This window comes from Zonotrichia leucophrys, chromosome 11 (assembly GCF_028769735.1).
Source record: "Zonotrichia leucophrys gambelii isolate GWCS_2022_RI chromosome 11, RI_Zleu_2.0, whole genome shotgun sequence".
Taxonomy (NCBI): Eukaryota; Metazoa; Chordata; class Aves; order Passeriformes; family Passerellidae; genus Zonotrichia; species Zonotrichia leucophrys.
The window spans coordinates 4,723,956-4,750,883 of NC_088181.1; the positions used below are offsets into that span (position 1 = coordinate 4,723,956).

A 26,928-nucleotide genomic window follows, 5' to 3' on the forward strand; every position below is an offset into this window, starting at 1 on the left:
TGTCCCATTGCAAGGTTGCTTTATTCCACACATTTCCCAGCTGCAATTCTGATCAACCGCATCACCAAGATCCAGATTCCTTCACTTGACAGTGGTTCTTGGGGCTCCAAAGATGCAGCCCTCAAGTTTCAGACTCAAGCAAAAGCAAAGCAACCAACATTCTCATCTTGGCCTACAGATAAGCAGTGGTTTCCTGAAGAGAGTGCTGATGTCCAGTTTAAAATGAAAGTCACAACTAAAACACAAGTAAGTAACTGCATTTTGCACTTAAATGTACAATACAAACTGGTAGTTGCAGGAAGACAAACTTAAACATGAAAGTACTTCTTAGTATCCCTTTAATTCTTAGGCATTACAGAAGTACAATTATCTCTGAGATAAGATGAAATATAAATCTATCTATGCAAGCCTACATGAAATTATATCTTAAACTAAGTAAATACACAGTGCTATAGCTGTGTATCTATTGAGTAAGCATACATACTCTGTACTTTATGCAAGTCATTTTTAAAGTAATTGAATATTTAACAGAGGTCCTCCAAAGGCATCATTTACTTTGCTGTGCTACAGCATAAGTGAACTGATCAGTACTGCTGTGGCAGAGAAACCAGTTTCATACAAAAATAATTAATCCCACCTCATGGATAAACCATAGACTTGACCGTGTCTTTCAAGAGAATAGAGCTCATTACATTTATGAATTATTTTCTCACTATTTCTGATTTACATATAACTTCAACTTCTCAAACTCACTCCCACTGTGCCCAATGCATAAGTTATTTTTAACTGACAGTCTTGAAATAACGAAGGCAAGGGAGGCAACCACATCTATTTCAGGGTCAAACAAGGCCAGCTCCTAAAAATCACAACACAGGATTCCTGGGGGCGAGTGTGAAATAAGCAAATTGCATTTGGAACGTCTCTACTTCTAATTGGTACAACTTTCTTCCATAAGTTAAGTAGGTGGTGCATCTGGAAACCGTCCTTTGGAGTTCTACATTTCATACATGTTTCTAAGCCCATGAACGTCATCCACCAGAAATGCAGTGACAGCCCTGTCACCCACCTTTGCTGCCACAAGAATTCAGCTGTCTTTTCAGCAAGAAAAACCCAGCCAGCCACAGAACCCAACCTCAATATCTCTCTCCCTAACGGTTGTTGCTGCAGCGCTCACTCTGCACCAGCCCTGGGTGAAAACAATTTTCACTGTCTCTTTAACGAAAACCTTGTTATGCAGGAAGTATGATAAACTTCTGCTTATTCATTTACCCACAATATTGTTCTACACTGGTGACTGGAATCCCAGTGGCTTAATACTGATACTGTACGTCATGAGTTGCCTACTGGAGAGTAATTATCTCGTTCTCACAGGAAGCCAAAGGCCCAAGATCCTCTGGTAATCAGCATTACAACACTCAGGGAAAAATATCAAAACAGGCAACATAAAATCTAGTATGCTCAGGGGGCAAAGTTATCAAAAACATGCTCTGAAAGACTGGAGAAGGGAGAGGTCCAGAAGCAGTTAATGCAAATAAAAATGAAATGAATCAAAGGAATTTAAATTTCTCTTTTAAGAAGGTGCTGACTGGCCTTAATACCCTCTATTAACTTCAAAGAGGATTGGAGGAATTCTCACAGAAGCTGTTTCCAAGAGAAGTTCCTCCTATACCTTAAATCATCCACTTAAACAGCGTTAAAGACAACTGAGCCAGTTGAAGCACAGCTCTGTAGCCATACACAAGGATTTCATCCCAGGCATAGATCTCTTCTCACAGGACAGTCCTTCTCCTTTAGGAGAATGGAGGAGCAGAGTTCTGCAGTTTGGCAGGGATGGGAAGACTACCTAAACCATAAAATGGTCAATCAATCAGTCTAAATGAAAGCCAATGAGGCACTTTATGCAGCATTCACATGATCCCATGTCCACACCTTTCATCTAGCCACACAACACACATACAGTTGTTTGCTATCTTACTAAAAAAATTATTAGCCTAAATATACTTCAATCCCTGGAAGCATCATCACATGCATTGCTTCTGATTTCACTAAAACACAATCTTTTAAGAAATGAAATATTTTCAGTTCTGAAAGCACAAGTTATAGGCAGCTTCACCTCTATTTCACAAAAGAGAGAGTCTAAAGCACAGTAATTTATCACTGTATAAAGCCCCTTAAAATTTTGCTGTCCAACACTGAGGACCATACTCCAACATCAGTGCTGGGCAGAAAGGCCCTGAGGAAGCCCCAAAACAGAGCTGAGCTCACAGAGCTGTGGTGCTCCTCACAGAGACCACGGCACCCACAAGGGGAAGGTCAGTCCCACACAAAGGGGTCCTTTCCCTCATCTCTCCACACACAGGGCCAGCTCCTAAACAGATACAAGCACAGAGCTGTGCTCCTCAGCAGTGTTTTCTCAAGACTAAGCACAGTTCAGCCATTTATCAGGAAGTGGTCTGAGGTAAAACCACAGCCTGAGTCACTGGTTTCTCTTAAAACACAGGTTATTCTGACATTCAGGTACGTGAACGTCAATCACAGTGAATCATTGTGGTTGATAAATGAGCAGTGCCAGGGCTGCACATTCTCACGCCTGCACCCACCCCCCAGAACTGCATCCTCACCCCGGGTCTCTCCATGGGAAAGTCAAATCACAACAACACACCAGGCCAGAAATGTGGATTCAGAGGTTTGAAAACACCAATAATGAGCTAGATCTTCAGTGGGTCACCACTGAGAAGCATCTGGCATGAATACCAGTCTTAAGCAGCATTCCCACCTCCATCCACCCACTTTGTCTCTGCCTCTGCCCGTACAAATATTTGTCTGGCTGTGGCGTCAGGCAGATCAGGGAACCCATCCAGCTTGTGCCAGATTACTTCTGAGCTCCTTCAGCCCCATTTCTAACATGAAACAGAAAATAGTATGTTAACATAACTTAGGGGCAGCACATCATTTGGAAGGGGGAGCTGAGGACCTGAATACCTCAGTTTAATTATTGGTATCAGACAGTCTAAAGCCACAGCATCTTGAACAGCAGTATGTCAAGCTCAGTTGAAAATGCCTTTATTTAAGAAAACATTAATTCTTATTTTTATAGTTGTCATTTTTGAAAGGAGATTTATATTTCCTGGCAAAGTCTGATATCTGTGAAACGAAGCAAGATAATGGACTTTTCTATTTCACTCTACAAAATTAATCCTGGCTTAAGAAAGTTTGGCCAGAGAATCTACACATGTCAGCTTACAGATTTACAGTTACAGTTTGAACTTCTGGCTGTTTGCTGTTGAATATGTTCTGAAAAACTGTAAGAGATTAATAAATGAAAATGCAATTTCTTACAACAAACAAAAACCTCATAAGGAAACATTCTTCTCTTCCCAGTAACCTTTAGCCCCTAACAAAATATGCAACTTCTCTGCTGGGAAATCAGGTATGTTTTAACTTGGTCTTTTTTCAATTCCACAAAGATTTATTAATCATACAGCTCTGAAACTCTGCACCAGAATAGGCACACACCAAAACCTACTACAAATCAAATCTTAGGGGAATCCAGTGCTCCCAAAACTGGAAGAACATGTAGGTTCCTGCGTAAGCCTGGTTTTCTCTTGTGTTTCTGGGAAAAGTCAGCAGCAGCAAACTACTCAATAATGCAAAAATCTGCCCACTTGTTTCCATGGGAAATTCTAAAAGGGAAAGAATAAACATGACGTCCATTGTTAATATGAGGCTTGTATGCACTTACTCATATAATAATGCACTAAATCTTCAGCTGCATATTTTCTAAAGAAGGCACCCAGAAAAGATGAATTCTACAAATAGAGATGGTTATTTGCACTAAAACATACTTAGTCTGACAACTCCCACCAACACAACAACAAGGGAGAATGATTTTCCCAATTAAATTCTCCAGATGGTGGGGGGGAAATGGGGCTGTTCCAGACCCTCTCTCTTCTGCTGTCAGGTGCTTATTTCTCTCTTGGCTGCTCTTGAGAATGAGCCATGCTCCTGCTGCAGCCCAGGATGCTGAGCATGCTGTGCCACATGTAAGTTTTTCATACCCAAATAAGATTCAGACCTGCTAAATAACACACAGGAAGAGCTCTCAAAACTTTGATGGAGGTGGAGACTATTCAGTTGATACTGAAGGGTAATGGACTCTGAAACTGCTGAAAACAATGGCTGATTCGAAATAAATCTCTGTTAGAAGACATCCATGGCTCCACAGAAAGTCCCTGCAACTACAGATATTTCAGATAAGGGCAATTAACATCTTTGCTCATTAACTACAGAACCTATCAGGAGACATTTATCAAATTCAGCAATTAGCAGTACTATACCACAATATGCAGTACAGTACAATTTGTCTTTTTCTTGACATGGAAGAATTTACTGCCACGCTCACTTGTCATTGACTTGAGCGAGTCAATGTTAATCTCATGGAGATTAACCTGATAACAAAACAGACAAAAAGACTAACAGCAAGAAGACACCCAACTCTGCCTCAAAACTACACAAATGTATTTCTGAGCTTTCTTGGAACAACATTCTCATCTAATCCAGCAGACTTTGTGGTCCCCCAGCCTGCCCATTATAGCCATTCCCTCCCCACTCCTCCAGGTAAGTAGGTGATTTTATGTGTTGGACCACAAGAAAAGATTCCACCTGCTCTTTGTAGTGAGATGGGTGCTCAATCCAAGACTCCATGGGGTCTCCCACTGGGAAATCTAAATTATTTCTGCTTGGAGTTGCACTGTCCCTAAGTATCTCCACGTTGGGTATTGATGCTTGGTGAGGGTTTGGTTGGTTGGGTTTGAAATTTTTTGGTAAATGGAAATATATTGAGACACTGCGACCCAAATCTTCAGAGTCAAAGCTGAGGGTGTATTAGTTCAGTGGTGATGATAGGAAAAAGTGGGAGGGGGTTTTCCAGCACAATTCTGTGTATAAACAGCCATGCATGTCTCTGTGTGTATAAATGCACACACACACCTGCCTTTCTTTACAGCTACACAGTGGTAAAAGACAGCAGAAATATATCCCACATTCTCTACACAAAAACACAGCAGCAACTGTCATATTCCCAGGGCAAAGCAGCTCAGGTGCAGTGACAAGATTTCATTGAGGGAGACCAGATCCTCCACAGAGCTGGTCATCCAAAATAAATCACTGGAACTTCACTGATTTATCCAAGCTGGGAATCTTTACTCAGAAATCCAACAGAAGTTCAACCAAATCTAGCTCAGCAGCAAAAATGTGCATAAATCTCTTCCTTCCTCTAAATATTTAACACAACCAAGACTGGAGGCTGTTGCATTAATTAACCTTACAAAACTGATAAAAATATAAGAGCTGCCAGTAAGAAACAGCTTACCCCACACTGTGCAGAAAAAGTAATCCCTCCCAGTCAGCAGTGGGGCTGAAATATCAGTTCTGTGGAGCTTTAGCAAAGGGACAGACCAAAACTGTCCATCAAAGAGCTGACAAGAAAAAACTGCTCTCAATATTAGGACACATGAGCTTAAAATATGTAAAACCTGTGCAGCAGACACCAGCAGTGGGAAGAGTTTCAAATTAATTCAGATCTGAAGCAAGTTAAAAGCACAGAAGTTCATTATTAAGAAAAAGGGAAATTCAGGTCATATAATGGAATATGTACCATGACAGAGGAGTCAAGTAAGAAGGAAAAATATATTATTTAGCTGAAATTCACATAGATTTTTTTTTTTTAACAAGGACATTCTTCTATTTTACTGTCAAACCCAGGTGAAGAAGCACTTCTGAAGGTTCACTGATTTGAATTCCTGGGAGTAAAATAAGATATATCTTGAAGACTTTCCAAAGAGGCCCATTATCAATATGACCTTGTCTAAGCAGCCTGTAAGAAATCAACCCTTTCTCTCTGGCCAGCTTGAAAAGACAAAAGGAATTCCTCCTGAGACTTCACTGAATGTTAAATTGGTTGCCATGCTGATGCCCAAAAAGCTCTAAGGTGAAGTTGATCAAAGAAACCTTGTCTCCTGCTTTCAGACCTCTGCTGATAGGGATGAGGACACGCTGCCAGGTGACCACAGCTTACCACTGAGATAGTGCCCAAATCTGCCAAACCATTGCCAAGGGGCAGGAATTGGTCCCAGGCCAGAAATGAGGAAAGGGAGGAGTTGTGTTTGACACAGCGTGCCAGACACAATGAGACTTTCACAGCCACTGGCCTGACTGCCCTGCCAGGTGGAGCATCTCTGCTTGGAGCAGCAGCTCTCCACGCGTGCACTCAAGACTTCAGCACCTCCCAGGGAATGTGAAGAACTCAGAGAGCAGAATTACTATCCCCACTTTCCAGCTGAGAAGAAGAAAATCTCAGTTGAGGTTGTAGCTGCACCATGCTCTTGATCTCACCTGAGGGAACATGAGAAGCCCAAGAGATGTGGGAGAAGAACTCAGACTTCATGACTCCAACCAAGTGAATCAGCTTCAAAAACATCCTCCTCCTCCAAAACTGGGTCACAGATTCATAAGAATGACCACTCCTTAGCAGGGTTCATGTCCTCCATATTTTTGCATTTATCACTGCAGTCCATGAAGCTCTCCTTTGGGAAGAAACACTCCCCAACCTTGACAAGATGGGTAAGTTATTTATCCAACTTCCTTGAAATTACTTCAGCCAAGAAGGGACACCACCAGCCAAAATACAGCAGGTACTCACAGGAGCAGCAGTAAGAGATCCTGGGACTTCTTTCAGAAAGACTACACACACACCTACTTCTGTAAGACAGTTGTTAGAGGAATATTGAAATATCCCTAACTTTTGCCCAGAATATGATATACCTACAGAGAGCTAAATAGATCTTGGGTCACTATAGCAACCATGATTTAACAGAAAACAAAACCACATCCTTGTTCAAGGCTGCTCCCTATTACCAATTCTCTTTTCCACAAATCAGCTGTGTCACACTCCATGAAATGCATCGAGTGCTGCTAAATCAGAGAGAAGAGAGGGTTCCACGTAAGGATTTCAGACCAAGCAGACACAATGCATGCTGGATTAAAATGCCACCCTTTAATGACTGCTTTAAGCAGGGGCAGCTCTGAGAGCTGGGAGTGAAAGGTCATTAGCTGCTTGCAGACACAAAGGTGGCACCTGGATAATCAGTCTGTTGAGTAACTGGAAGCTGGTGTGTGCTGTGAACAGGAGATCTCTGTGCAGCTGGTTCTTCAGAACTGGTTTAGGTACTGTTCCTATTGCAGATCATCCTTGCACTTGCAGTGGTTTTTACTTCTGGTTTGCAGATCCCCAAAGCCTGCTGTTCACTATCTCTGTTGGGTCAACAAAAGGTGAAGAAGGAAACCACATTTGTTATCAGTGGGGTCACATCCGCTGTGCAAGGATCTGCTCCTCCCATGGAAAATTTCTGGGCTTTACAAAGCAGAAAGGCTGAAGGCAGCTGTGAGGGAAGCAACACATTCACCTCTGTCACCTGGGAATATGAACTGAACCCGAAAGGCCATTCAAGTGTAAATTACTGAATTTGTAAGAAGCTGAGCTATCCAGGATCTCAGGTCCCATTAGAAACACAGAGTCTGAATCATGGACTCTACAATATTGACACTTCTCACCACTCAATGCTCGTACCGGCTCATTTCTTACTACACTTTATTTACAAGAAAATAAATTGTTGCAAAATTAAACACAGCATAAATAAAATATACATTAAGTTCTGTTTTTCAAGAAGCATTCTCCAACATAACTTATCATGCCCATGCCTTCTACCTGTAGAACAGTGAATCCCTTAGACACTGCAATAATCAAACAATTTCCATTAACAAATTTTCCCTTTTCTTTTCAATGCACCCTTAACCCTGCAATTCCCAGGAAACCACATCCAATCTCAATTTGATGAACAAGTACAGAACAAGGAGTGCAGTAACCCAGCTAATCTTCTGAATTCCCCATAGGGAATGCTCTTATCTCATAGTTTTTGGAGAAAATATGAGCAGGTCTTGAGTTCCCAGGAAAAATATTAACACAGCTCTGTGCTGTACATAGAGAAGAGAAAGGACATGCAGCAAAGCCTTCAAAAAAGCTATAGATATCCTGCTAATGACAGTCTCACTAAACTCACACTGTTATTAGGGAAAAAAAACAACAGGCACCTCCTGGGGATGAGTCAGAGCCATTTGGAATCACCTTCTGCTACAGGAGGAGGTGGGAAAACGTGCTTAAAGTGACAGTGCTTTGTCTGCCCTGTCTTACCTCCCACAATAACTTGGACAGGTCTATTTAATTTCAAGTGATATTCATCCCTCATGTCTGCAGCAGTGATTTCCCCTGTTTCTGTGTCTCTCAGCACTAGAGAAGGACAGGAATGGAAAAGTGCCCTTTCCTTCCCTCCTGCAGAGCCTGGAACCACCCGGTACCTCCTCCAGGGCTGCTCTCCCTCATTGTTTAACATCTGACTGGCTGTTTGTACTGCGGGGAGTGCTGCTGTTCAAACAGAGCTGGCTGAAGTATGTGCAAATCCTCTGAGGAAGGGAGAAAGTGAGGGACTGCAGAAGGAGAGGGCAACTGCAGTGAAATACCAGAGTAAATACTGGAGAAAAGTGTCAGTCGACTGGGAAATGCATAATGGAGAGGACACAAAACACTAGCTAGAACCTAAATTACCTTTTTTAAGTTCTCTTACTGTGCAAAAAGATACAATGCAAAGGATACTATGCAAAGCAAAGCGACACTTCGGTTTAAGAAAAAAAGTAATTAAATTTGTAGCTAAAATCACAAAGGCATTGTGCTCATGGAGAATGAAGTGGTATGAAACTGGCATACCCAACTAGCAGACTTTTTGTTTCAATACAACATTTAATAGTCTAGCAAGCTCCTTTTTCAAGAAAGGTGTCCTTATCATCATCTCCAGAGACACACTTTGAAAAGCAGAACAGAGAACAGCCCTACAATTAGGCACTATGAAACTGGCAAGCCCTTTCATCAGGGTGGCTCCTGAAAGGCTGGAGAAGAATTCCGAGGAACTGCAATAGTTCCCCCAGGGATCCCAGAGCACACAGCTTTGAAGAGATGCCTTCCAGAGAAGCCCTGTTTATCAGGAGCTAATGCATCGTGCACTGCTCGTCTGTCTCAGTGTGTTTTGGAAAACTAAGCCACCTCAGTCCTCCAACAGCATTTTCTGTTCCAACAGGATGATTCAGCCCTCAACAAGACACACTCAGTTGTTTCCTCTGCAGGCTCTGACACAGGGCCCACTGGTGGGCAACGAAACAGATGCACCTGCCCTCCCTGGTACTGCCTGAGACCGGCCAGGGGCTCCCACAGCACACCAGACCATCCACATCCATCTCTGGGGGATGGAATTTTGGAAAAACCCAGTTACCTGCCCAGCCAGCGGCTAGTGATGCACACCTGAAGGTGAAAATAAATACAAGTGATGCCCAGGCTGCAGGAAAAATCAGCTTTCTGGAGTTCCTGTGCCTGTCTGCTTGGCCTTGCTTATATTCCCAGACCATATAGAAGCCACAATGCTGGTGGGAAAAATTGTATAGCACACAATCAATCAACACAGAGATGGCTTATGCACTTGAGAGTGACACATTCAGTGAAAAACACCCTCCCAAACCAGCATTTTGCATACTAGATTAGGGTGATTTCCCCTCCCAGCCCCTTCCAGTTTCACATGAAAAATCTGATTTTAAATAACTCCAGCCTTTAAGACAAGCTGAACTTTCAGGTTGTGTCAGCACAAAGGCTGCAAGTTTCACTCCCACCTTTGGCAACAATGTTTTGGTTTTCAAGCTCAATTGCATTGTCAGGTCTGTGCATAATTCTGCAGCAACACCCTTGTCTTCTATCAGGATTTCTGTATTAATTTATTTACCGTCTCTAAAGGAAATACCTCATTTCTGTAAAACCTTCAATATTGCAAACACAGGTTTGTAAGACTGAGTTTTCCAGTCAGGGAAGAAAGTGCACTTGTCCATGGCTTTGACCTCAATGAACAGTTCCTACTATGAGCCTAGGAAATTTCCACCAAGGAAATCTCAATGTCATCAATGAACTGCTTGCCCAAAATTAAACTGGCCACAGATTTTCTAACAGGAAGCCAATACTACCGAAGCACATTAGCATTTCATGGTAAATCTGAATTCAATCCATCCCAGCCACCAGTGAGTGTTGGGATGTGCACTCTAAACACTGATGAAAACATGACTTGCTTCCCCTTGGTGAAATTTTGGTTTCAGCAGAATACAAAAGCTTCCAAATTAGATGCATGTTTGAACTCTACACCTGAACACACATCCTGCATTTTGCCCACTGCTGCTTGCATCAGCTTTACTCAAAGCAGGAATGGAAAAAGGGGATAAGTGCTCCTGCCCTGCACTATGTAATTAAAATCCACAAATGCCACCACGTCACTGTATGACACAACTGCTGCACGGCTCACAGTCCTAACACTGACCTTGGAATTGCCTTGGCTACATGTTCCTACAGCACTAACAGCCTCTCATGGCACTATCATGTTGAAAAATGTGGCTTACCAGCAATTAACCTGAGCAGAATGAGTATGAAGGGCTAAAAATCAATAATAACTAGCATCATTTTCCGACTTACACCTTTCCAGGTATTTTTTACGGAATAATGCTTTATATAGAGATTTGTTTATTAATTTCCCCAGAGACAAAGAAACAGGTCAAATAAATATAAAGCCTCCTAAAATAAGGCACAGCATCCGTGTTTAACCTCTGAAAAAGGCCCAAGTGCTCTGCAAGCTTTAACTAGATGTTATCAAGTCATTTTAGGGAAGTATTATTATTGGAAAGGAAATACAAAGCTTGCAAAATAACCTGGTTTTTTCTGTATCCTGCATCCTGCTAAAAACGACCTTTTTGCTTTCTGTTTCTGTAAAATATATAATTTTAAAATACAGATCTTTGAATATCAAATCAGATTCTGTTCTTGTTTTCTTGCAACAAATTACCAGGTCTTACTGTAAATTAATAAAACAGAAACCAAAACCAAATTCAACACTGTAAACAGCACTGCAGGTTATTTCCAAACACTTCAACATTTTCAAGATTTTGGATCCCTAAATTCAACTCAAAATTTCAGAGAACAACTGAGGAAAATGCTTCTCTGCTTCAGATTTCAGTTCAGAAACTTAACCTCAAATCTTGCTCTTTGGAAAGCAAAAAAACCAAAAAAAGTCAGACTCAGATCCAAAGTGCCGATAGAAAGTTTCAGTCTGACCCACATCCCAACGCCTCCGCAGCCAATCCTCATGATTTTCTGCCAGCACCACTCTCGAAGCACAGATCAAAGGTTTTACTGTACATTTGGAGCCATTCCTGTGATGCAAGGATTAGGCATGAAGAAGGACAATCTTATTTTCAAAGGTGGAACTGCCTGTGAGTGTATCTGGTGCATATCAGAGCATTACCAGCTCAGCCACAACCCCAGTGCCAGATAAACCACACCTCTGAAATTCTTGTCTCCCATTTGCTTTTTTATCTCATCTAAGCTCACTGTCTCTACATGCCTGCTCACCAGGAAGGTATACCTAGTCATCAGCCTCCCTATTCTTTTATTTTTATTAATATTTTAATGAAATTGTTTCCATTTCTTTCCAGTATATTGTTCATTTGTGAGGCTGTGACATGGAGCTGGAAACTGTAGATACCACTGAATTCTAACAGCACTTCTAAAAACACAGCCCTCCACATCTAATCCTGGCAGTAATCTAGCACTAGATTAAGTATATTATTGTCTCTAGAAATATTACATCCAGCTCTAAAAATACAGCTGCAGATGCACACAGGAATCAACCACATTGCGGAGAGAAAACTCTCTTCAGGATGAATACAAGTCCTGGTACTTTCAAGAACAAGGCTTCATCATGAGGACTCAAACTGGTTATTTCAGTAGCTGCACCAGGTTTTACTCAGGTGAAGAAAAGGAAATATAACTCTGTCCTTCAGTAACTACAAGCACCTTGGGCAAATCATTAGGAAAACTGTTGGTGAACTCAATTTAGAAGCCCAGGTACTTCAACAAGCAACCAGTGGCTGCAACAACCTTTATCACATGAGTAAAGAACTGAGACTCAACCCCTAAACTTGTCATTTGTTCCCTCACACATTCATGAACAGAATGAAAAGCTTGTGAGCTGCAAATTACAAGTCAATGCCAAACTTGCTGGATGAGGTTTTGAAGACGTCAGGCTAGACAATCACAATGTTTCTTCTCAGGCGTTAAAAACTACGGTCCCTGACTAATGCTGCACCCATTCAGTTTTCCTAGCAGGAAAAAATCATCCTAGAACAAAGAAGAATGGCAACTGTATTGTCCTTGCTGAGAATGAAGTAGCACAGGCTTGCAACTCTGCCACGACAAATAAACAGAGCTATTGACAAGGCACGTTATGAGAACTATCCATCAACATTACAAAAGCATAAAGAGCCGTGGCAGACCATTAAAATGTTGGATGAGAAGAGATGAAGATGACACTTGTGGTGCCAAAAAATGTTTAAGGCATATACACAGGTGCAAAAATTCATCCATTTCACTAGCAGGATGAATACAACCCTTGATCCTATTGGTCCAGTTTCCAGCATTCAAACCTGCCCTGAGCATCTGCAGTCCACAGGTGCTGAAGGTTCAGGGAAAAAAAGAAAACCCACGGTGACCAAAGCTTTATGGAATTTACTTTTCTCCCTAATAATCCACATCACACAATTGCTCTCCACAACATCTAATTAAAATGCCTTCAAAATGACAGTTCTACAGGAATCTTGGATGCAAGTTATCAGACCATTCCCAGAAATTACTCCAGCCCTGTCACAGATGATCAGCAGCTCCTCTGCCATTATACTTGAGGTTTGGACTCCTTGAAATCTCAGTCATCTCATAAACCATTTTAATCAATTAATGACATTCATTAGTATGGACTGACATTATCTGGAGACAGAAATCAGCAGCTGAACCATCAGCATGTCTTTAAGAAGGCTGAGACTGAACCAGGCTGAGGATGGAGATGATTCAGGTGATGCTCTATGACAGTTTTGTATTGACCTATAACCAAGTCTAATGCTCTCCACAAAGGAAAGCATCAAAGGTGTGAATTCAGACTGCAGACAGAATTCAAGAGGCTAAAACATGTCCCTCTGAGTTATGTAAATACTAAAGTAAATGTAGTATATGCAACTGCATTATGGAAAATAGGAAGTACACACTCCTGCATATCTTCCTTTTTCTTCTGAATGGCCCCAAAATGCTCTGGGGATATCATTAAAAACATACATGAAACCCAAGAATTTGATAAATCTGAGTCTTGGCTTCTCCAATTCCAATGAGCAATGAAATGAAGCCCAGGAAAATCCAGCTCTCAGTGAATCAAATGCTAAGACTCAAATCAGGTGTCCTGGTTTCTGTATTCCAGTTCTGGCATTTCAGCATGACACCAGAGCCAAACCCAGACAGTTCACTGCCCAGAAAACAGACATCCATGTGGCAAAAACTGCACTTCTGATCTAACTTGTTCATGTGGCCAGGCTCGTGCACATTGTGCTAACATTCAGAGTCAGCCAGGCACAGGTTCCTCCATGCTCCTGTTTTGGTTCTAACAGAAAAAGCTTTGGGAATGCAGGATCCCAAAGTGTTGACATCAAGTGGGTTTTAGCAGAATTTAAAATGGGGATTGCAGAACTGGCAGACAGCAGCAGTCATCTCTCCCACTGTTAACAGGAGTCCTGCTCTCTCCCTAGAACCCAGGTTCACTGCAGCACCTGAGACAAAACTAACTCCATGCTAAAGTCTCCAATAAACAGTTAAAAATACCCTATAGAAATATTACATGTTTTCCTTAGAAGGTTTTTTGCCTGGTTTTTTTTTGGTTTTTTTTTTTTTTTTTTTTTTTTTTTTGGTTTTTTTTGTTTAGTTTGCTTTAGCATTAATTGGTGCTGTATAATGCACCAGGAACCCAGAGCTAATGGCAATCACAGCTGAGGGGACACAGTCACTCTGCTGCTCTCACCAAATATGGAACCTTACTATGTGAACCTGTCAGTTTTTACAAGTCTCTTCTTTCACTACTGTTTATCTAAAACAGTATTTAGAGATGAGTTTACCACCATCCATCAGAAATGGTAAAAGCAGAGGTTGAAAAAGCACAAACTCCCCCAGTCAAATAGAAAAATTGCTATCTCGTTCTTTTAATTTCTAGCAAAATCTCCACTAACAGAACAGTAAATTTGCAAATCCAGTGAGACTGATCAGAAATTACATCTTCTCAGATGCTGGCAAGAGCTCATCCACAACATGCAACAATATCTCTGCTACAGGAAGAAGGAAATCTAGGACAACTTTCTACAGCCAATGTTCAAATATAAGCCTTAAATTTCTGAATAGGGCAAGAACACTGAAAAACTGAAAGCACTGATCTGGCAAACATAATGGCAGGTCTTTGTACTCTCATTCTACAACACTGCACTTTATAATTTGTGCATAACTCATTCACAGAAACTGAAGAGTAAAACCACCATATGGTGAGAAGGAGCAGAATTGAAAATGGTTTATTTCTCAGGGGTTTAATTCCCTTTTGTGAAAACAATGTGTTTCTATAATGCAGAATAACAAATTATGTGTCTGCAGAATCAGGTTCCTATTTCAATACTGAAAACAGAAAACTCAAGTCTTCCTGCTCTACCCAAATTCTTTGTAAATTAGTCTCAAAGAACAAATGAGATTTCTCATTCCAGTTGTATTCTAACACAATCAAAACTTACTCCTTCCAGCTCAGAACCTGTAACACTCTTTCATTTTAGCGACTATTAGAAATTAGAGGATGCCAATATTTTACCTGGCAGTCAAAGAAAGCCTTTGAAGTTTGATGTCTACAATGTCAAAAGACAAGTAACGACAGAACTTGATTTGTGCAGATGAGAAACTATTTAAAAATCAGCATGGAAATTTCAGCAACACCCAGTCAGGATCTGGGCTCTCTGAATGTGTTCCAGCAAATGCTTCCGCTCCTACCCAGCATGTGCCTGCACACAAGGGTGTGAGTTAGAGACAGTGACCTTAAATACACACAAGGGGAGCTTAACATCCATTCTCTGCATGCTTAAAAAGAACAAGGAGAAAAGCACAGCATTCCTGTCAGATTTTGCTGTGCATTTCTGGACACCCTTTCTGAACACTCGCCCCTCAAATTTGGGTTTGCTGTGCTTGGCAGTCTCTTTTGTGTCTTTTGCAACACTGCACACACACAAATTGCCTGTGGTTTCATGCTTTGCTTCCCATTTAAAACTAACACTTAAACAGTAGCTTTATTTTTGTTAAATAAAAGCGCTTTTTTTTTTTCTGATTTCTAACATCTATTTCTCCTTTTCAGCCTGAGAGAAAAATTATTTTTTACACATGACACAAATAATTCTTAGGAGTAGTATCTTGTCTTTGCCACTTTGATTCACTAGCTTTCATTCATGTTATTCCTCAGCTTTTTGTGCTGTCACAAAAGCAATGACAGCAGGCAGCATGATGTTAATTTTTGGACTGTGAGCTCTTACAACACATATATGTTGGAGACTCCAAACTACAAAGAAAAAAGCTTAGATAAGGAACACATAACCAAAAAGAGACCATATGAGATAACCAAATACATAACAATGTGTCATCAAAAAGAACTGCTTTTCCCCTAATTCTTAGATTGAGGGGGATAAAAAAAAGAAGTCAGATAATTCATATATATTTCTGAATGGAAATATATTTCTATTCCTCTATTTTTCTGATGGCTGCAATCCATCTCTTCCTGCAGGCAAGATGAGTTTTATCATTATTCACCGAACATCAGACAAAGCCTGGACAACAAATGATGCTTATATGGTTGATGCTCTGGTTGGGGACAAGAGACCCTCTGTGTTTGGGGTGTTAACAGCAGCTGACTGTGTTCATTCAGCTTTTGCCTTTCTCAGCAAGCTCAGGTGCCAAGGATCCAGAGAAAGCATCCCAGAGAGGAGAGAGCTGTCACAGCCCAGCCTCACAACTCTGGCCACCACTCAGAGCAAGTCCCCCTCCAGGGAGAAATCTGCACTTTTCACACACCCACCAACTCTCCACATTCCAGCAGTATCAGCTGCTGGGCCAGCAGAGCAGCCAGGAGTGCAGGGAGAGCTGTATTTACTGCTCTGTATCAGGGCTCTGATGTGCCACTCTTGAAGCCGTTTGTCCGCAGTGACGCGCTCTGCCTTCCCCCCCAAGATTATGAAACCACTCTCAAGCCCAGAGCTTCCTCCCTCACACGGCCTTCCCGAGCTGCACTCTGCCACCAGCACTCCCTAATTGCTTCAGCAGAAGCTCAAAGACGTCAGCAACTGGACTTTCTGCTCCTTATTCCTGGAGAAAGCAGAGAAAAACCTGCAGGGAGCAAGCCCTGAGCGCAGGTTTGGTGTTAAAAGCCTGGTTTTGGCCAGCCCTGCAGGGAGATGAAGGCTGACCCTGCGTGCTCCAATGGTGCTCCCTGACCAGGGCTCAGCAAGGGGGACTCCAGGAGCCTTCTGTCATCTCACTGACATCTGCAGCTCAACTCATCCCAGGGAGGCAGGCAGAGCTTCCAAGCAATCCCATCTGAAAAATCAGAACTGCTTTAATTGCACAATGAGGGAGAGGAGCTCATCAGCTCCTAAGCTGACCAGCATGTTACTGCCCTTCCAGCAACTTTGCCCCAGCTTCCAGAAATCTGTTCTGATGATTTCAACAGGCTGCTTTGACCTTTAAGGCTCTTGAAGGTTTTTAGGTTTCATGCACCTTCCTTTAGGCCATGCCTTAAGCCTGGTAATGTATCACTGTCTACCTGCAGAATTTCTTGTTTAGCTCATTTTGAAATATTTCGTACTCAGAATCTGCCCTCTGTCATCAGTTTCTTTTATTTTTGCCCAAAGGAAGCCAAATATGTAAAAAAAAACCTGAATTACCCAAACCCATTTGCTACCACAGAGAACTAGCTGCTTCACTTCATTTTCTGTAGAGTAGCAAAAAAGGCACGGCCCCAAACTTGAAGAATCTGTCAAACTAAAATCATCTCACACATAAGATGCCTTATCACAAAGTAGCACACAACAGCTGAGCTTATTTTCTCAAACTGCCTAAATTAGCTTGGCAAAAGCAAGGACAGCACCGCTCACAACGTGGTTTGGTACAAGCTTACACTACGTGCCAGTTTTACAAAGCAACCATTCAGCCTGTGACTTCCACATCCTTGCAGGCACAACCAAGCTCAAGATTCTTAACTAACATTGTCTCCTTACCAGCAAAGAGAACCTTTTCCTAATAAATCAGAGGCTCCTGGGATGCTGTCACAGCACAGCCAGGGTAGTAAAGTGCAGATACCAGCACTACCCTGAACACAGCGCAACCGGCTCACACACACACCCTGCCCACCACTACTACCAATGGGCCTGTAGCCTGCTTATGCCAGCAAGCAGAACCCCTTGTTTTGACCAGTTTTAAGTTGAAACAATGTTAATAGCTCATTTAGCTCAATCAGTCCATAAATTGTACTGGTGCCAGCTTTTGACAAAGCACAGGCAACACCCCGGGATCACAGAAGATGCACATCCCAAGCACCAGCGTGCCCGTCAATACTGACTGTGGGTGCTTCACACAGCAAGAGCATGCAGGATGTATCCCTGTGATTTACATCACGTGGACCAATTCAGGAGGAACATGTCCCCTAGGCCAGGGGACAGCACTCACACTCCTGCTCCTGATACGAAAGCTCTCGTTGTGAACACGGCACTGGGGCTTTGCAAAGGGACAGCTGGTTATCAACGAACAGAAGGAAAGCAACGTCATTCAGCCTCCAAATCTCGTTGTCTATCCCACTTAATTTCTTTATTCCAAAATCTTGGAACACAGCAAATAGAAAGCTTTGCTTTCTGTTTGCTTCTGCAGGAAAAAGCCTGGTAAAAACCACTGTCTAGCACAACCATGCTTGGCATGGAGTGACACGAGCAAAGTCAGAATGGAGGCCAAAGGAAAAATTGGGTCAGGAGTGCTGAAGCACCTCTGACCTCGGAGGCTGTCCCCAGCGAGCAAGGGATGGGGTGTGTAGTAGTGGGAGTCTGTATTGTTGATACTCCAGCTCTGTAGATAAACAGAAACATCTGATTCTGGAAGCAGATAAGCAAACATCTTTCATCAGGGCTAAAACTGATACATTTCAGAGCAATGTGCAACTGCCACTGATCCCTATCAGAAAGCTACCTTTAGATTTCAATTTCAGAGAAAAGATCAGCTTACACATTGCAAAATAATAATAACCGCCCTCCACTCAGACAGGCAAAGCCTTGGCTAACCATATGTGGGATTATTTACCTACGTCACAGATCTGTGTGTCAGCAAGCCACTATTTCACCAATCAATTTCGGGAAAAAAAGGCCAAAAATGAAAGGCAACATGACTGCTCTGTGTTTCCCTACTATACTACTGCCAGCCCTAGAGAAAATGGGAGGTGTCACAGCATCAAAGGAAATACAAAACTCAACAGAAAACACAAACCTAATTTACATGCAATAGCAATCTCCAGAACTACATATTGTAACAAAATCTGAATGGCTTAGAAGGAAACAACATCCAACATCCATTCAGTTAGGATAAGAAATGCAAGACAAATCTTCTAGAAAAAGATGGGTTTGCAGTTTCACAGCATGAAGAGCAAGGGCAGGCAAGAATTCAGCAATGGTGGGCACTTGTACAAAAGGTAAGGACTACTCAGCCCACTGAGACTCAGAAACCCTTGCTTCCCCCTGGGGCTCAGTCACTGTCAGGCTGGGTCTCTGCTTTGTTCCTCTGTGTCCCAGGTTCCCCATCTCCTCATATGAAGGAATTTTCTTTGCAAGGCACTTGGAGATCCACAGATGAAAGGCAGGGTAGCAGAACTAGGTCAGACAATGCTGATGTACACAATTAACTCTGCAATTTACATGGCTGGAAAGTGTAATTAAAACTCTAATCGCTTTTCTCAAAGGTTCAAAATAAGACAGGGTGGGTTTGATTCCAAAATGTAAGACACACGTGTGCACTTTGGTTTATATAGCTGCATAACAGCTTTTTAAAGTAAATGCTGCATTTTAGAAGAAAGCAGAGGACAAATCCTGGGATTAGCTAGAAGCCACGTCATTTCCTATGATGTATCTATTACTTTACCAAAACCTTTAAAAAAAAAAACACACCACACACCAACATGAACTTCCTGTACTCTGACCACTGAATGAGCAAGCACAGTTACACTTCAAGAGATCCTCTGAGTAGCTGTACTATTGCACAAGCCACTGCACACAGCACCTAAAACCCAAATCCCAAGTTGGTTTCTTCCAGTGCTACCTTGCTGTACATCTAAAAATATGGTTGCACGTACCAGTTGGACCAGGCCAAATGCTTTCTCTTGAAAGATATACACAATCTATTGGCTTTCCATGGCGTGCAGTGCAATGCAACACACATATATTCTTTTCTTTTCTCTCCTTACAAACCCCACAGGTTTCCCTGATTCCAATTCCTAGCAGACACAGCACAAAAACCACCATCACAGCTGGCAGCAGCCAGCACCTTTTCAAAGGGCATGTGTGGAGAGAGCCAGAAATGACTGGCACGGGATCTCTTAGAGGTGGTCTCACCACAAGGGCAGAGCACTGCAAGGAGCCCTTTTTTCCAGCCCTGTGCCCTGGGATGAGCTCATGGCAGGGCTGCCAGCCGGAATTCCAGCCGGAGGAACATACCAGCCACTCACAACCAAAATTATCAGGCTCCATCTCCAACACAGCAGCCAGCGCCGCCTTTGAAGTGGAAACTGAAGCCCAGGGCTCTCTGACTGTGTGATGAGGGTGCGGATAAACAGAGGCAGCCTTGGTTTCCTGCAAGAGGGGAGAGGAATGAGGGAAGCAGTGCGTGGCTGGGGAGGTCTGATGTTTGACTCAGCTCAGCTGAGGTCTCCCCTTCTGGCATACCTTTGCACACAGGGAGCTGGTGTGTTTCCTGAGGGCTCCGGTTGCTCCTTGGAGGTAAAACAGGGATTGGCAGCTCCCGCTCAGGAAGTGGCCAAGAAATGTGGCCGCTCACAGAGGCAAATGTTCCTTCACCCACGCTTCTGCAGAAGAGATGGTCTCCCCATCTGTTCCTCCCCCCCAGCTCCCCAGATTCCAGAAGGACAGGACACAACAAATGGAGCAGAAACTGATGTTACTATCTTTTTGTAAAGCTGGTCGTAGTACTTGAGGCGTAGTACAAACTATGTTTCTAGACAACAATTTAAAACACAAAGAAGGTAAGTAAATCTCAGTGAATCCTCTCAGAAATTATTAATTCCAGTAGGTTGGATTTACTGGGTGAAATACACACACCAAACTGTGAAGCAACACCCAGCCAGAGCTCTTTTATCATGTCTGTTACACAGAGAAATACAGATAAGGGACATTTTATAGACTGGCAATGTGAAGAAAATGTAGGAAAAGGACACAGGTAAGTGCATCATGTTTCCTTCTACCCAAAGGGTTATGGTAGTCTGGATGACCTCCAATTGCACGAAGATGATAAACTCAAAATGAAAAGGCAAAGTCTCTGTTGGAGTCCTAAATATTAAGGGGTGTTTTTTTTCTCCTCTATCTCAAACATGTCAGCTGTTACTGGAATTTATTGGTTAAATGGCCGCAGAGACCATTTAAGTAAGAAGCAGCAACATAACCACAAGGGAATTTATTTTATGATTTGCAACGAGGTGCAAATCCTGCCAACCACTTTAAACAATCAAATCAAACCTAATTTCCCCTCACTGGAAGGACAAAGAGTATATAAATCTAGAAGAAACTGAAAAGGCCTGTTTTGCTTCTGATCCACACAAATGTTCCTGGTAGCAACTCTAATGGGTTATGGTACCATCCCCACTTTTCTTCAGGAAAACTAAGGCATGACACAAATCATCTCTTCTTACAGACCAAATCATTAAGAAGGTTAAAAAAATGGCTTGCCCACAGGTTCCCAAGGTGCTGCAAGAGCTCTTCCCAAAATGTTTTGTCCCCAAGAGCCCAGATGTCCAGTGCCATTTGGGACACAACAGGATACAGTGGCCTTAGCAGAAGGCTCAGGTCTGCTAGAGGTTGCTGCATCTGTCAGCCTGTGTATGCCCTAGGTATCTCTAAGTATATAAATGGGAGAATATAAATCCCTCACTCTTACCTACTAGTAAATGAATCACATCCTTTGTAACAAGTGTTCCACAAAAAGTTTTGCAACTAAGATTGCATGCCACTCTGGTTTTGCTCCCTATTTCAAAAAAACATTAAAATGAAAATGACAGAACAAAGTTTTCCCCAAAGAGCTGGCACTGGGGAAATGAGAAACAACCTGTTTGAGAAGCAATCATATACACCAGCTCCACATGCCATCACTGAAATCCTCCTTTTGTGCATTTGGCATCTGTCAGAGAATAAAATGGGGAAAATAAAAAAGCTCAGTCTTTAAAGGACAGAGCACTCTCCCAAGACTGTTTATGGCCTGTCTCTTGTTAAAATGTTTATTTCAATTTATATATTTAGATGGGTTGTAAATGCAAAGGCTCCCTTCCTCATGACAGTCTTTCAAGGAGACCGCTGCTTACATCTGCTAGCATTTATATGAGAAAGAACAACAAAAAATTTGCAGCTCTTGCAAACAAGGCTAACCCACACATTATCATGTGTGCAACTGCGGTGCACTTCCACATTCCTTGTGGAGGAGATGAAAGGGCACCAGGCTGCTGGAAGCACCACACCAGACCAGCTCCTCTGAGGAGCTCCAACATCAAGAGGCCTGCGCTGTCCCAGCAGCTTCCCTGAGCGCTGGAGCCTGTGGTGCAGCCCGCTGTGGCTTGGTCCCAGGAGCCAGCAGGCAATAAAAGTGGTTCTCTGCTTCACACACAGCCAAACCAGGGCTCTCTCAATGCCTCCCTCTTGACTCAGGGCAAGGTGAGGGAAACCTTGATCTGCTGCCATTGACGCCAGCAACTGGAGGGCCTGGAGAGAGGCACGGCATCAGGAGGGATGTCAGGGAAGGCTGCAGGAATCCTGTGGTCACACCCTGAGTCGTAACTTAAGAAAGCTACCTGATGTCCTGAACACTGATTTTAATTCAAGGAAAAGGATATATCAGTAAAAGGCTTCTTGAATTCATGCAAATCCTCGCAGCAGAGCCTACACCCAGGACTCCTGTCTCTGCCAGACCTTTACTGCTGTACCATAAAGGCAAGTGTGAAAGGCAAAACTGCAAAACTGGGAAGCACCAGCATGTGAGCCTACAGCTGCAGTGAGGAACCAGCTGACCATCCCCACACACATCTGAATTAGCATGTTCAGTGGTGAACACAACAAAGATAGGCACTTGCCTTTTGTGCAATTCTGATCTACAAATATCTATCACCGATAAGGTTATCCCAAAGAAATCCTTTTGTCTGAGAAAGGAGAAAAAAAATCAGATGACAGACACATTTTCTCCTCCAGCTGAGTCAGAAAGAAAAGGGTGAGCCCATATGCAGAACTGAAAAGCAGAACTCCTGCACCAAGGCTGGTTGCTGAGGAACAGTGGAATCACTCATAAAGTGGCTGTTCCAACAAAGGGGCTCCAAAGTGTGGTCACTGTGTATTTACACAGTTGCTTTATCTGCTGTAGCTAACACAGCATGTTTGCTTCTGTTTTTAAAAGTACGAAGTACCTGCAGAGAGGAGCACCAGAGCGAAGATAAATTAAATAAATAAATAGAAACCTAAAGAGAAGACTCATCAAGGAGTCTTTCACTTCACTGATGAAAACAGGCACTGCAGCGTGCCTTGAACAGAGATGGGCAGGTGAGCCACCAAATCCCACTGATTCCCTAAAAAATCACCAATTCTCCCAGCAAAAATTCTGGCCTGAGACATGGGTGATGCATTTTTCCATCTAGCTCTATATTTTTGGGATGCTTGTGTTAGCAATCGCTGCTGGCTCAAGAAGTCAGCGCCAAGATGAGAGAAATGATCTGAAGGTCAGCACTGCCAGTGAGCAAACAAAGGCAGAGAGACACAGACCAGGAGGAAGAGACACCTCAGGGTTCCCTCTCATGCACAGCTGCTGCCTCCAACAAAAATCGATTGCTGTGTGATTGGAAACAGCCACGTGCCTGCTCTGAGGGCCAGGCAGTAAATGCACAGCATGGGTGTTGCTTCCTGCCCAACCTGTGGTAAAAGTTGTTGATTGGAGATTAAGTGTTGTTGTCCTTGCTGTCAGCCTCTAGCAAAATGTTTACTAACTTTTCTGTGCAAAACATAAACGAGTTCGCATTCTAGGTGTCATAGGAACAGCAAGATGTTGACAAAGAGCAATCAAATGAGCAACAAGTGTGACAGATGAGACATTTCAGGATATCAATCTCTAAGGCCTGCAATTAACCAAAATGTCATCACAACTCCAAAATCAACTTTGGTCAGAAAACCTTTCAGCCCGTAAAAGAAGAAAAGAGGGTAAAAGGGAAGTAGAGAAGAATAAGGAAGCTACTTCATGGTAACAGCCAGTTGAACTGAGTGCCTTGCTCATTCAATCTTGCAAAACAAAGAGTCAAAAAGAAAGCAATAGACTCATCTGTACTTAATGCACAGAGCCACGTTCCACTTAGATCTAACAAATACTTGAGATATGACCAAGTTTCTTGCAGTCAAACATTTCTGGGATTTCCCACTTCTTGGTGACCAGACATTCATGCTTAGTTCAGTCAACACAACCCAGCCATGTAGGATTCAGACTCCTGAAATCCCCGTCACAGTGGCTCCTCTGAGAACAGCTCCTAAGTACCTTAACCCAGCCCTGGAGTCACCCAACCCGCCTGTGGCTTCCAGTGCTTATCTTCCAGAGTATCAGTTTCCCCTCAATTAAACCAGGCCATTAAAACTTAACTGTAAAAGGAGCTATTCATTAAAGTTTTGTCACATCCTTGGATGAAAATGCCCAAAACAGATGTGAGGAGTTACAAGATTTGCGTTCCCAACCAAACCAAAAATGAACATAAACAATTATGGTACATTTGCACACAGCATGGGAGATCCCCCCCTCCTCCCAGCTCCCTTCATGCTCCAGTGCTCTCTTTTCAGAGGATGGCAGCTGTTAGAAAAACAATGAGGGAACAGAGCATACGAGAATATTTACATCAGGAATATAAGATTAGACCTCAGCAAGCAATTTTCTCTCCTATTTACACAGGCCAAGTACTCATGCATACATATACTCATATATATATATGCACAAATATATGTACACAAAGGATTCTGAAAAAAGAAAGGATTTTCTTCACGATTTGCATCTTTGCAATCATAAAAGCACAGATTACTCTTAGTCAAATATGGTTAGAAACTACTAGATGTTCAAGTTCCACACCAAACAGTAAAATTATTACAGCCTCCACCCAACTGCTGTACTGGTAAAGCACGTCATAATAAAGGCCACACACCCCAGGTGTTTGGGAAACAGTGAGTAATTCTTCCCCAAATTTACTTCTATTATACTTCACCCAGAGTCAATGCACAGAACTGGATAAAATTTAGTGGAAATGGTTTATATATGGACATTCTTTTGAATCAGAGGCATACAAAGTATTATTAACGAAACTCACCACTGGAGAGTTATGTGAAAATAAACTATTAAATAACTCTAATTTTGTACTGACATGTCATGACAATTTGCTGTACTTCAAAGGACTCAATTCAGTACGCCCCTAACTATCATGAAGTATTTTTTCTCGCATGGCAAATGTACTTTACCATTACATTTACTGGAAAACATGCCTACGTCAAAAACACTAACACTTTATTTTAATGACCAACAGAAGTTACACTCCCCAAATTTCCTGATAAACTTGAGCAAATTACGTCTTTGGCAACTGTAGAGAACATCACGCATTTCTGTTAATGCCCTTCCATCTTCCCTACTCCTTGCTTGGCGCTTTGCACATCATTCACACCAGCATTTGCTGGAGTCAAACATATTCCACACACCAAAAGAGAGGTTATGGTGGTTATGTATAATCTTTGTGCCAATCCAAGGACCTCCCCTAGACATGGGCACACAGTGCAATGGCCAAATTCCTCTCCATCTGCCCTGAAGAGGTTAATGGTGTGTGCCATGGAGCAGGAGGAGGGGACTGGACTGGGAGCAATGCAGCATTTTGAGCGAGGCTGACTGAGGAGCTGAACAGTCCCAGGACAGGAGTTTGCTGGGAGATCTATTACGCAGGTTGTGACCTTCATCAGCCTGGACTTTTATCAAAAACCATTTTATGAGAATGTCAGAATGCCACACCACATTGCAGCATTCACATCAAGTCTGTTCTCTTTACCGCTCTCACTCTCTCAAAAACTGAAACTTCAGACAGTGCTGAAAGGACTATGAATACATCTATAGTCCAGCACGCACTGGAATACAGAAAACAAATTTTTTTGTTCCTATTTCCAGGAAAAGGTTCCCAGAGTTCTCAGAAGACAGAATCATAGAATCATTTAAGTTGGCAAAGACCTTCAAGATCATTGAGTAAACCCATTAACCCAGCACTGCCAATGCCACCACTAAGCCGTGTCATCAGCTGCCACATCAACACATCATTTAAATTCCTCCAGAAATGATGGCTTCACCTTTTCCCTAGGCAGTGTGTTCCAGTGCTTGACAACCCTTTCAGTCAAAGAAATCTTTCCTAATTTCAAACCCAAAGCTCCCCTGGCACAACTTGAAGCCATTTCCTCCTGTCCTATCACTGGTTACCTGGGTGACTGACCACCACCTGTCCAGCTTACTGAGGGTGCATTTGATTCCCCCAACCAGGTGATGGATAAAAATACCAAAGAGACCTGGCCTAACCACCAGAGAGCCCTGGAGAACACCACTAGTGACCTGCCCCACGTGGATTTAGCTTCATTCACCTGCTGTCCTGTGCCTGCTGGGTGATGGCACTGGGGATGTGCTGCTCCATGAGCTTCCCCAGCACCAAGGTCAGGCTGACAGGCCTGCAGTTCCCTTAATTCCCTTTCTGGCCACTCTTGTAGATGGGTGGCACAATCAGACACGTACACTCCTGTGTCAAAAAAGCCCAAAAGGTTTGTTTGTGCACCTAGATCAGGCCAAAGACACAGTAAAGTGCTCACATTTTACTGGTGTGCCTGGGCCATGGGTGGCCCTTCAGGAGCCCATTTGTCTATCTGCAGTAATTAACAGCTCTTCTGTGCTCCTTTGGTTTTCCACTCATCAGAGAGCCCTACCCAGCCAGGCAGCAGTTCCTGGCAGCCAGCGCTGGCACTGAAAGCAAATAATCCAGATGCCAATTTCTCAGCTCAGTGAAAGACGGTGAGAGAGCCAGATAAATTGAGCTGTCTTTCTCTGGATGTTCCCCTGCAAGGTCTCCTACCAGCACAGGTCTGCTGCCACCAGGCAAACCATTTCCCCTCAGCAAAGCCCTTCTGGAAAATAAATAAAAGCACTTCTCTGTGGAATAAACTTTGTAATATTGCCTCATCACAGACACTCAGCCAGGGAGAGATCCACCACACATTCCCCTTCCACATGACTGCAGACATTTAGATTGGCTGATGAGGAATATTTGGGGCCTAAACCCTGTAAATATCTGCCAGTTCTTCCCAAATGGCTCAGAACAGCCATTGGAGGAAAGGCAACAACAACAAAAAATAGTTCTCCTTTCTCAATGTGCTTTTAGTGGCCAATCATTTATCTGCATATGGTAAAAACCCTTGTGTTGTACACATGGCATCAGGCTTGGAAAGGCAATGCAGCATCCATGTTAACAAGTCAGTGAGCTCAAATCTGGTATTTTTTGTGTCAGACCCAGATATTAGTGAAACTTTGCTGACCTCAGTTTAGGTACTCTCACTGGA

General features: G+C 42.8%; 1 protein-coding gene across 1 annotated transcript in view; it reads right to left on the bottom strand.

Annotated features, from left to right (window-relative positions):
- CMIP (c-Maf inducing protein) overlaps positions 1 to 26,928 on the bottom strand; it is a 130,423-nt gene that overhangs the window by 62,303 nt on the left and 41,192 nt on the right. The window lies entirely within an intron of this gene.